The sequence below is a fragment of the Canis lupus genome, chromosome 31 (assembly GCF_003254725.2).
Source record: "Canis lupus dingo isolate Sandy chromosome 31, ASM325472v2, whole genome shotgun sequence".
In the NCBI taxonomy this organism is placed as follows: domain Eukaryota; kingdom Metazoa; phylum Chordata; class Mammalia; order Carnivora; family Canidae; genus Canis; species Canis lupus.
The window spans coordinates 24,976,252-24,988,386 of record NC_064273.1 but is presented as its reverse complement, the minus strand read 5'-3'; the positions used below and the strand labels follow the sequence as shown (position 1 = coordinate 24,988,386).

At 36.7% G+C, this 12,135-nt stretch overlaps 1 protein-coding gene across 4 annotated transcripts in view; it reads left to right on the top strand.

Moving 5' to 3' along the window:
• The window catches only part of GRIK1 (glutamate ionotropic receptor kainate type subunit 1), a 361,362-nt gene that overhangs the window by 348,033 nt on the left and 1,194 nt on the right, over nt 1-12,135 (top strand). The gene's annotated exons all lie outside the window — the stretch shown is intronic.

The following is a 12,135-nucleotide window of genomic DNA, read 5'->3' as shown; positions in this document are numbered from 1 at the left end:
GTACCTTCACATACCGAATAACTATAGACAAGTGACTTCATTTCTCAGAGCCTCAGTTTCTTAATATGTAATACTAGGGCATTATGTCTAGGTCATAAGGTTGTACTGAAGGAATCTCTTTCATAATGGATCCCATCGGCAAATGTTACTCAAGTAAGATTTTCCTGGTGTAAGTGACCTATAGAGCATTACTCTAAACATTCCTTTACTGCATGATATCTCAGTGTGTTTAACATGCTATGATGCATTGGAAATTTTCAACAAGATTGGAAAGTATTCAGTATTTCTCAAACTTACTAGATAACAGAATCTATTTTTCCCCAAAAACATCTTGACAGACCATTGTTCTATAGATCATACTCCAGGGAACACTGGCCTAATAATGTTTATCTCATCCAGTGATAATATACAAAACACATTAGCCATGCCTGGCACATAGTTCTTATTACTGGGGGTAATTTTTTAATTTCTCTGAGATTTAGTGTCTTCAATTGTAAAATGAAGATAATCTGTTGACCTCTATTTGCTATGAGAATTGAATGAAATAATATAATGGCATAGAAAATGAGATCATTTATAAGAATCCTGTTAACAGATACTGGTTAACAGTTCCTCATAGAGAAATTAAGTATTGTTCTCTAATCAAGTGGATGGTAAGTACAATTTATCATGCATCTTAATACAGAATCAGTTTGGAAAAGAGGTTTTCCAATATAAAGCTATAATGCTAGTTCAAACTAGCTCTAAAACCACATTTCCTCATACAAGCATTAAAAATCAAGGGCAATTTCATTGCCTCCAAGGGAAGGACCCAAACCACCAATACATGAGGATCTAGAAGTTATGAACCTCATCTCTAGAAATTCTAATTTGATTAGTCTGAAGTGGGAGCAGGACAATAGTTTTGTTTTGTTTTGTTTTTTAAGATAACCAGTTGATTCTATTGTTTAGTAGTGATCTAAAGCATAACCTTATGCATATAGTTGGCATTCAATAAATCACTGATATTACTTGATTCTAGAGGTATGACACTAATTGTAAGCAAGAGATACAGCACATATTTAGCATTCAATGTTCAGTAGACCTTTTCTAGAGAGAATTCAAAAAGAAACTGCACATCTTTGTTATAAATATTTCATTATATTCAATTGATAACCTTCATATTTAGTTACAGCTGCTAGGCCTACTCAAAATGATCAAATCAGAAGTTGAATTGGTCTCTGCACCCTTTTTTCCCTTGAAGGAACTCCATACATTTCAGAAATGTAAGTCCCTTACACTCTCTTCTTTCTCACTTTATACATGCCCTAAACAACCAATTCTTGAGTCAAGTAAATGATCACTCACACCACAGTGACCCCACTGGGAGCCATTGGATTTTAAGTGAAATTTAGAAAAAAAGGGGAGAGGGCTTGAACATGAAAGAAAGTTTTCCAAACTTGATTTTTACATCATTAGTTCTCAGACTTTTTGGTGGACCTCAGAATCACCCAGGGAAATTACTTGCAATACACATTAAAAGTTTTACCTCCATAGATTCCCTCTCAGTGAGTGTAATCCATGGACTGGCATTTTTAACAAAATCTGAAAATGAATGCTTAAAAACCAGTTGTGCAGATTAGTTTTCATAAAAATTAGCCTAAGTACAAGCTTTCTCTCAAATTAGATCATGTACATGAGTTTCTATTAAAACTATCTTCAGTACAAGAGGTTTTTAAAATAGCTTTTCCTAAATGAGTTTTTTCCCAACAACCTTAAATACAGCTGTTTAAAACTGTTGGTAAGCATGAGTTTTCTTTAAAGTTAGATGGAATACAGCAATCTGTATTCTATTGTCAGAAGAGGTAAGAGTGAGATTTTTATTAACATTGGCAGTTTATCTGTGGATTATACTATAAGGAACACGGTTTAAAGTTAGCGAGAGAGCAGAGAGATATGAAAAGATTGAACAAGTACATCAAGAACTATGGAGCACCATAATGTTGTCTAATCTGGCTCCTGATAGCCTGTTTATAACCCAATGAAATAAGGAAAAAATTAAGCTTATTTTGTCTTAGACTAAAATTATAAGCTGAATTATTTTAGAGTTTTTCTAGCAAAATTGCAATTACCTAGCAACACATGGTGGGTATAGATCATGCCCTTAGGAAAATCAGCTGGATCATCTAGTTAAACCTTTCCCCAAAAATTATTTCCAAATACCTTACTGCATTTGATGAGTATTATTTTATGTTCTGTATAAGCCATTTATGGCAAAGCAGCACAACAATGAATCCCAATTAGTATCCAAGCCCATGACCCTTTATACTATAAGGTCTTTTTCCCAGTAAGCAATTTAAAAGTAGCCTGAACAGCCTGGAAAAGCAAAAGGAAAGCAAAGCATTCTTACTTCTTGCACTATTTTCTGCACATCTGACTGTGCCAAATGGCATTATTAATTAACTCTTATAGATAATGAAAAATTTCTGCTTGATGCTGCAGTTTTAACTTGCCTTTAGGAACCATCTCATTATGCTTCCCACAGTTATGGAATTTTATATGCACAGATGCACAAGCATATTAAAATCATTTTTGTTTCAAAATCCTCTCCACAGAGACTGATATCATGGAAAATGGGATTCTCCTTTAAATTTTCAAAGAAATTCTATTTGCACAAATAAGAACATTTTTTTGTGATAGAAAACCAAATGTTCTGTGTGGTTTCACACACTGTAGAATCTGAGCTTTGTAATCGACAACCCAAATAGAGCTAATTGGCCAAACTGCAAAATACTGCCATGTTTCCATGTTACAATGTACGCATCCAGATACATAACAAAAATAATGAGTAAGACTTGAGTGACATAATGAAGTTACTGTGATTCCATTTATCCTCTAAATTTAAACTAGTAGCATTAGAATTTTCTTTTTCCACAATTTTTTAACTGAAGTGTTTAGACTTCAAATATTTGGATTTTTCAACTGGGAAATAAAGGATAGTGCCCTGATCACTTAGTCATTATCAACCATAAGAACTAAGAAACTACCATCCACAGATAAGCCACCCTAATTTTGCATTTATCTTAAGTCCTAAGTGTCGCTTGGCACATTATCAGATGCCTCCAAGTGTCCTCAGCTTCATTTCTTCTGTAGTCTGATCACTTTATTTAGCAAGTGATTTGGAGAAGTCTCAATAGGTTATTTCTGTAATTGTGCAAAGAGGCTTTCTTTTGCCTGGAAACCCAAACATTCATCAAAACACAGATAGGCCAGGAAGCAATTAATATCCATTTAGAAATAACTTTTCAAGTGTACAATGGCAATGTCTTCTAAACCAAGCAAACTCTAAAAGATATAAAAGGCTCTTATGGAAATGTAACCTGGGAATCACACGCCAAGAATGCAGGTTGCTGTGCTGCTGTTACTGAATGGGTACGTGACTTTGCATAAGTCATTATTCTTCCCTCATTCTCAGTCTCCATCTGTGGAATTAGGGGGTGATATTTAAAATTCTCTTACAGCCACAATAGTTTTTAAGTTTGATAAGAAGTGGGAAAGAAATAAAAATATAGAAACAAGACCAAAAAAAGAAGCTTGGCCAAATACAAATTTAAATAAGATTGTGCAGTTATTTTGAACATATTAAATTCTTATTGCCATAAGCAGAATTGCCTTCTCCTGCCCATGCTGCAGGATGGAATGATCTGCTCTGGATGTAGAGAAAACCAGCCATCATGGCATCAAAGAGTGAAGCAGTTCTCACCAATCATAAGCAAAGCACTACAAGCACAAGGAAAGCCGGCTATAGAAGTAGAATCATTCCTGACTTTGATGAGCCTACAGAGTAGGTAAAAACAAAAACAAAATAAAACAAACAAGCCAAACAAAGACATGTAGCTAGAAGTTTTTTGAAGCTATGGAACTGATTCCATTCTCAATCACAATTCAAGAAAGGGGGAGATCAACGGGACTGGAGCACATGGAAAACTATTCTGTAAGTGGAACTTAAATTGTGCTAAAAGCAAAGGGAAACAAAAATGATGTGCTTTTATTGTCTATTGATTTTACTCCTACCCCCCTCCACCCTTAAGCATCAAGGTTTTTATATGTATTGCTTCCAATCCAGACTTGAATCAAATTCTCATGTTTTGCGTTTTAAGTAGACTTTACATATAAATAGCATAGACAAAAATCTTGAAAACCATGGCTTTCAGGCTCAAGAACCAGGTGTTTAGTTTTTATAATTAGTTGCTAGTTTTTGTAGCTCAAATAGTTTATCTCTAATAAGCAGGAGCCAAAACCCAGAGGCCCGAAGTTGAGGAAATGCACAAAATGATGCTTTTTTCCCTCATGTTCCAATCCTTGACCAGCTTTTGACCACTAGGAAAGAAAGGAAGAATGGGAAGGAAGTCATTAAAGCTTCATGGTACCAAAATCATGGAGAGAAGGCCTTATGACCATCCCTGAGCCAAGTCCCCATCTGAGGACAGGAGAAAAGAAACCTCAGAAAAGTTCTGGGGAGATCCTAAACAGAAAATGCTATTTTGGGATTCACAAGGTATATATAGCCCAGGAGGTAGCAAAACTTGAGAGAAATTTTACATCCAACTGTCTTCAGAATGGTGGAATAACAACATGTAGGCCATGAACCTTGAACAGCTTCATAGTCCCGCTCAGTCCCAGAGCATCTCAGGGAAAGCACCCAAAACTCCATGGTGTTTCCCAATAGAACCCTGTGGAAGAGCTGAGAAAACCAGTGGACTGAAAGAATTGAGGTTGGAGTAGAAAAAACTCAGTGTGTGCACCTGACATGGAGACCATAGTGGGGCCATAAGCATCTCAGAGGACACATCAGAAAGAGAGAGAGAGAGACAGAGAGAGAGAGAGAGAGAGAGAGAGACAGAGAGAGCAGCATCCATGAGTTCCCAGGATGCCATGCCCTAGTGGAAGCCAAAAGACAGAGGGCAGCCTTAGACTAGCTGCTCCCACTATCACCAATGCCCAGGCCCTCTATTAAATTCTCCTACACCAAGATGCACCTGGGAAAGAAGGAAGATGGGGAGAGGCTCATTTTAACTGAGCTATTAACCAAAGGAAATTTAGTTTTAAACCAAAAGTGAATTACTTTGAATTGATAATATCCACTAGCAGATGGGGAGATGAGGACCTCTAAGCTAAGATGAGATCTGTTATTATTTATTATGGTATCACATAGTTTTCTTGCACATCTAAGTTTATAGCTAGAGAAAAATGTATGTCCACTACATGTAGGCATAAGCTGGTACTGCAAGGACTTCATGATAGCACACACATGGACTGTGAACAACTAAAATCGTCTATCAGGCTCAATTTACCTCAGGGCCAAGGTCATTCTCTATATGAGAAGAGGCATACAAAAAATTTCTTTTATTTATGGCCCTAACTTAGCCTCTGATTTGCTGAAAGGACCAGTCCCCTCTTGTCTGTATGGTAATGGAAAGTCAATACTCATAGGATAATCTCAGGCCTTCAACATGGAGGCCTGGTCAGGTACATATAAGACCAATATTCAGAGGAAATGTGTAGGCTCCAAGCTTACAAGAAGAATGGAGTCAGGCTCAGAAGATGTAGGGAAGCCAGAAAGTAGCCAGAAGGACAAAGGAGATAGTCACACTGTCTTCTGATGATGTCTCCAGATAGGAGAAAGGTACTTTGGATTGGCACTGCAAACCCACATTTCTGCCATTTTTAAGCAAGGAGAGTTGCTTACTTCTGTATATGTCCAGCCCACCTTAGACTTATTCTCATAACAGAAACACTTCCTTCTCTATGGTCATAATGCTTGGGTGGGCCACTTGGCAGCCACCTCTCCATACCTATCAGCCATGTTCATGCCCACTTTAGGGCAGTGGAGAGTTTCAGCTGCTCTTGAGCACCTTTCAGAGACCATAAAAATAGAGGACAGTCTCTAAATAGCCTGATGATCAACTTTGATGACATTTCTACGCTCTAGTGACTGCTTCCTCTGAGTCTGGGACAGAGAGTTGGTACTATTTCCCTGTGGTTTCAGATCCCCCCTCTATTAAGCTGTCCCATATACTTGCTTTATCTCACCCCATGGGAGTTTAACTCCAAAAGTGGCAAGTGAGGGGGCCCCTTCTCTGGTATTCCTCAGCATCTAGGCTTTCCCAGACCCTGGACAGCTGATTCTCCTTGAAAACACAGAATTATCCTAGCTTCATTCCCTACCCCCAGTCCCTTCACTGGCTGGGCCTTGAAGGCTCCAAGGCAAACGTTTACAATTCAAAGTGCCTTCTTTTTCCTTCTTTCAAACACCTGGGCTGTTGTAATTAATAGCTTCAAAGACTGCAGTGGCTTCTATAGATCCACAAAAATCTATTTAAGAACTCAAAGCTGCAAATTTTACTTTTTTTTCCTTTCTATGTCATCCCTACCCTGAGGGCAATGCATATAAAAGCTCTTGCTATAACTTTAAAAGTGGGAAAAGGGTTCAGATTCAGAAGATTTGGAAAAAGCACATGGATTAATATCAGAATGGAGCACTGCTCCTGTGTTAACCTCACTTTTCAAAGTTTTCCATGAAATTATACCTAATGTTAGAGGAGAATGAACTGGTACTCCAACAGTTTGGATGCAGAGCCAGAGCAGCCAACCCAAGTGAAAAATTTCTTTAAGAATTCTTAAAAATAATAATAAAAATAAATAAATAAATAAATAAATAAATAAATAAATAAATCCATTCCACTATATACTTATATTTATTTTAATGGAATAAAAGTATTCTAAATACAATCTCTAATAAATATGAACCCAAGGAAGATGATCCTTATGTATCTGGCGTCACTGAGTAACCCTTTGTCCGCCACAGATGTATGTTTATGGTTCGAAGGTTGAAAAATGGGTAATTCTGGAGTATGCATCCATGCAAAGAATTAGCTTATATTGAGGATCTGAGAGAGCAAAGATGTTGGCATCAAGCCCGAAGTATGGGTGCAAAAAAAGATAAAATAGAAGAGATGCAAGGAAAAAGGACATAGAGATAGTGAAAACATGAAATTAAAAGGAGATAGGAAAATGTGTTAGTGGGGTTGATGAACTGCAGCCAAAGGGAACACAGGAGTGAAGGGAGAGGAGATCCAGTTTAAACATTGAAGTTGCAAGAAAATGGGCTGGGCAAGGAGTGGCTTTTTGGATCACAGGTGGGGATAAGGGGACCATACTTTGAAGTTCTAGTTCAGTGTCTAGATTTCCTCTACCCTCAAATTTTGGGCACAAACTCAGGAGATGAGAATCAGCTTCCTCATTAGCTTTCAGGCACAATAATCATAACCCCTATTCTGGAAGCTAATATGAAGGCCAACTCCCAACCTCTCAGATTCTTTTTTCTTTTTTTTATGTCCAAGGATGGTGGCATGAGAAATGCCCCAAGGATTCTGAATAAACTCAGAAAATTCATAAAATGAGAGCAAATGGCAGCCAAATCCTGAGTTCTAGGATGTAAGAACTTCACACAAAGATAGCGTAGATACATGGCTTCCAATAATCTCCAATACTCTCCCTCCCTCTTTTTTTAACATAATTAGTAAGAGATCATTGAAGTCTGATCTCTGTTCTTAGATCATCAATTACCCTGGGAAGATATAAAACATGTATGCAGATAGGTGACCAGACTTTCCGAAGCCTTAATGTAGCAAACGTATGAATAGAATCCTTCCGTCCTTATTCCCTAAAAAGTTTCCTGACATTTTGCACATTCCAGGTTTGCTCCCACATTGAACCTCAGAGTTTAAAAATGTTAAGGATGTGAATGCTTAGATCTTTTTGTCAAAAACGAAAAAAATCATTGACACTGCCTCCACAGAACTATGACAGTAATTTGACCAAATCAAGAAAATAACAGCAATGATAATCTCATTATTTTTCAGTAATCTATTCCTTGATTTCTATATTTCACTACAATTTGGTCCATTTTACTAAAAATTGTCTTTACAAAAAGGCCTCAGATTAGAGCTTGCTTTCAAGTTAAAGTAGATCTTTATAAAATGAAAGATTTTATGTCTGTAAAATGACACAAATATAAAATCTCACAAAAAAAAAAAAAACCTAGACTTTTTTTTTGAGGCAGTTTATTTTAAGTACAGTACAAGAACTGGATTAGCTCCTCCCACCCTCCTCAGAGGAATATTTGTAGCATAAGGATAAAGGTGTCAGGAAAGAGGAATAATATATGTTCAGGTTCACACTAGTACCAAGAAAACAAGTATTGGGGATTAATCCAAAGAAGGTGCCATGATGTTGGCAATTATTTAAAAAAAAAAAAAAAAAAAGCCAAAGAGGAAGGTAAAAGAAAGCAAAAGAAGGCAAGAGAAGAGAGGGATGAGGAGGCTCACTAGGGACACACCACAGGCACAGAAGAAAAGAAGAGGAATGGCTTTCTGCAAAATAAACAAGCAAATCTCTATCCTTGTAAAACCAGAAAAGCTACAGTTCTAGTTGAAGCTTCACTTGTGGTTTCTAGAAGACTACTTGTCAGTTTTCTTCCCTCTACAAGAGAAGTCACATGCGCACATAGGTGTGTGCACATATGCACACAGACTTGCACTTGTACACACACATACACATGTGTGCACACACACACATACACACACACATCACGTTATCTTTGGACGATGTCCAGAGCAGCATAAATGGCTCTAGCATAATTTATTACTACAAACCCACTTATTTATAAGTGAATTTTCTTTTTTTTTATTTTTATTTTTTTTATGATAGTCACACACACAGAGAGAGAGAGGGAGGCAAAGACACAGGCAGAGGGAGAAGCAGGCTCCATGCACCAGGAGCCCGACGTGGGATTCGATCCCGGGTCTCCAGGATCACGCCCTGGGCCAAAGGCAGGCCCCAAACCGCTGTGCCACCCAGGGATCCCTATATGTGAATTTTCATATCGGACTTATCATCATAGGGATTCATTGTCAATGGGTTCAGAAGCAGATATATATATATATATATATATATATATATATATATATATATATATTTTTTTTTTTTTTTAATGGCAAAAGACTGCAGTTAATTTTCATTTCCTTCTTATGCTTGAGTACCTATCCTTCACAGGCAAGACACAAGCAGTCAAAAAACCTATCACTACATAAACACTAAAATATATTATGAACTAGGTAAAACAAGTAAAACAAGCATTGAAAATTCTGTGTATTAAACATGTATAGAACCTACTTTAACTAAAACACTGGCATAAACGAGGAATTTGTGCATAGAAGGGCATACAATGGCTAAAATTAAGGGAGAATCAATATTTCACTGTTCCTCCCTGCCCTCCAAAAACAAAACAAAACAAAACCAAAATACATATTAGCGAGTTCCATAGACTTAAGATATTTTCACTGATATATATACAATATTATTCTAAAGGAATAGAGTACTAATCATGTGTCAGGCATTGTGCTAAGTGTTTTACATGTACCCACTCAACCATTCACAAAATAACTCTATGAATAAAGCTTCTACTATTGTTTCCATTTTATAGATAAGGAAACCAAATCAAAGACAAACTAAACATTCTGCCCAGTGTAACCTAGCAACTAGGCACCATAGCTGAAATTTAAACTCTAGCATTCTAAGACCAGGCCAACTCACATCTCTAATTCGTGGTCACATATATAGATCCATTGAAAATGTGAACTCCACCCACCAGAGAAAAATAGGAGGACCTACAGGGAAATTTCCAGTCTGCAAACACAAGAGGATACTGCTGGGGTATCCATCCTACCCCTAATTTCCCTGCTTCCTGAACAAGGCAGCTAGGTGGTCATCAATATATCTGATACTTTCTAATGAAATTAGTTTAGAAACTTAAACTTCCATGAGTAAACATAATTTTTCTACGGCCCCGTGAACACAAAGGAGTTCATGAAAACCAAGTCCAGAAATAGAAGCTTTGGAAAGCTACTTAAATTTTTATTTTTATTATATATAGATATAGTATCTATATGTAGCTATATCCTTAATTCTGAGATTATAAACAGCAAACTGATGTATGAATAGGAGACCCCCCATGCCACTCTGTGCTGAGAGATGACCTTCACAGTTTCATTTCCTGTGGATACAAGAGTGTGTGGTTTGCTTGAGCTCATGGCTGGTAGGGACCTTAAAGGTCATCTTGCCTTATGACTACAGCAAAAACTTGGAAGCAGAAAGGTCAGCCCCAATATCTTGCCATTTTCTTTTTGACAGTTGGAGACAAAGTGAGAATCAAAAAGAAATCAGTGTTTGTGACCAAAGACAGAGAAGCCAGACCACTCATAAAGTTATATTCACTTTCATGCTGGCAGCAAGAAATAAATACTTGAGGTTAATCAAAAGAATAGACATTTGTTGTATTTTAAGGCAATACAAAATTTGAAAGAAGATTGTGTTCTTAAAGAGAAACATAATTGAAACATATTGTCAAGGTAAGATCTGTGACTGCCCCTCTACCCAAAATAAGGGAGAGAGTTTCAAATCCCCTCCTGGTTGTATTTTCTAGGTGAGCCACATTTGGACACTTGCTTTGGTAGTTTTAGTGCAAAATAAAGAGAAATGTCTGAAATCAAATGTTGAGAGTTCGAATAAAACATTGCAATTTCTTAACATATATTTATAGGAAAAGAATATACAGAAAGCTTTTTATAGTGTTTTAATAAAAATTAATTAATCTAGGTGTTGGAGATTCTAAGTGAAAGCAATTGAGTCTGAGAACTCAGATGGACTGAGTTCAAATGCAAGATCTTCCTCTTATGAACCACATTTCCTGGGCAAATTACTTAATATCTCCAATAATAAATTTCCCCATCTACATAATGGGCATAATAATTTCTACCTTATAAGATTGCTGTGAGATTTGTGTGTATATATAAAATCTTTGGCACTCCTTCCTTCTCTCCCTCTCTTCCTTCCATTTTAATGGTCTTCCTGAAATTAAAAATGTCCTGCAGAAAAAAAAAAGAGTAACCTACCACTGAAATAAATACCTGAGCAAAATTTGCAAAACCCTCGTGCAACACCATCTACCACAATGGCACTATAAAATATTCAGTTCATCTTAGTAGCAACACATAAATTTCACATCACATAATGCTACAAAAAAAACATTAAATTTCATTTGTGACACACTTACTATAACATTTTTTGGAATTGTAATTCATAGAAAACGTCTCTGAAGTTTTACTTTGTGTGGCATGATTCCCCTCTCAATTCACTGAAGCCAAAACTTACTATTTGAAAGAAAATTAACATGCATGACATGAATTTTCAGCACTATAAGAAAATGGAAATAAAAAATTCTATAAACACTTATGTGTAAAAGAGCCAAAAAGTCATATGAAAACTACTACTTGTTTTAGAAGTACATGTCTGATAGGCCAGTAATTTACATCTAGGATCTAAATTTGTCCAGTTTTCAAATCAAGTAGAAAAATTAAAAATATTGTTTATTTAGGGGCTCTTGGGTAGCTCAGTCAGTTAAGCGTCCAACTCTTGGTTTCAGCTCAGGTCCATGATCGCAGGGTTGTGAGATCGAGCCCCGCATCCCATTCCATGCTCAGCGTGGAGTCTACTGGAGATTTTCTCCCTCTCCCTCTCCCTTTGCTCCTCCTCCTGTGGTGCTTCCTCTCTCTTTCCCTGTCCCTCTCTCTTTCTCTCTCTCTCTCTTTCTCTCAAATACATAAGTAAATGAATCTTTAAAAAATATTGCTCATTTAAACTACACCAACTCTTTTAAAGAACAAAAATGGAGTAATAAATTTTCAAAAATACATGTTGCATGTTGATATGCAAGGACCACAGGAGAGATTTCATTCTTCGCACACATGGAACACCAATTTCTTCCTATCGGGCACTTACAACTTGAAGAAATCATCTGGTGGCATATTGTCGTTTGACTTTTAACATATCCATATTGCGAGTTAATCACAAAGTAGTCACACACTTTACCAAAGGCTTTGGGGTTTGAAGGATATTTTAAGGGTGATCTCATCAAAAACAATACTACTTTATAGAGATATCTCTAAGCAGGAATTTGTCATTTAAAGATCTTATCTTGGCTGGAAGAAATGACAGCAAATTATGTTTTATTACAGCATTTGTATACTGTGCATG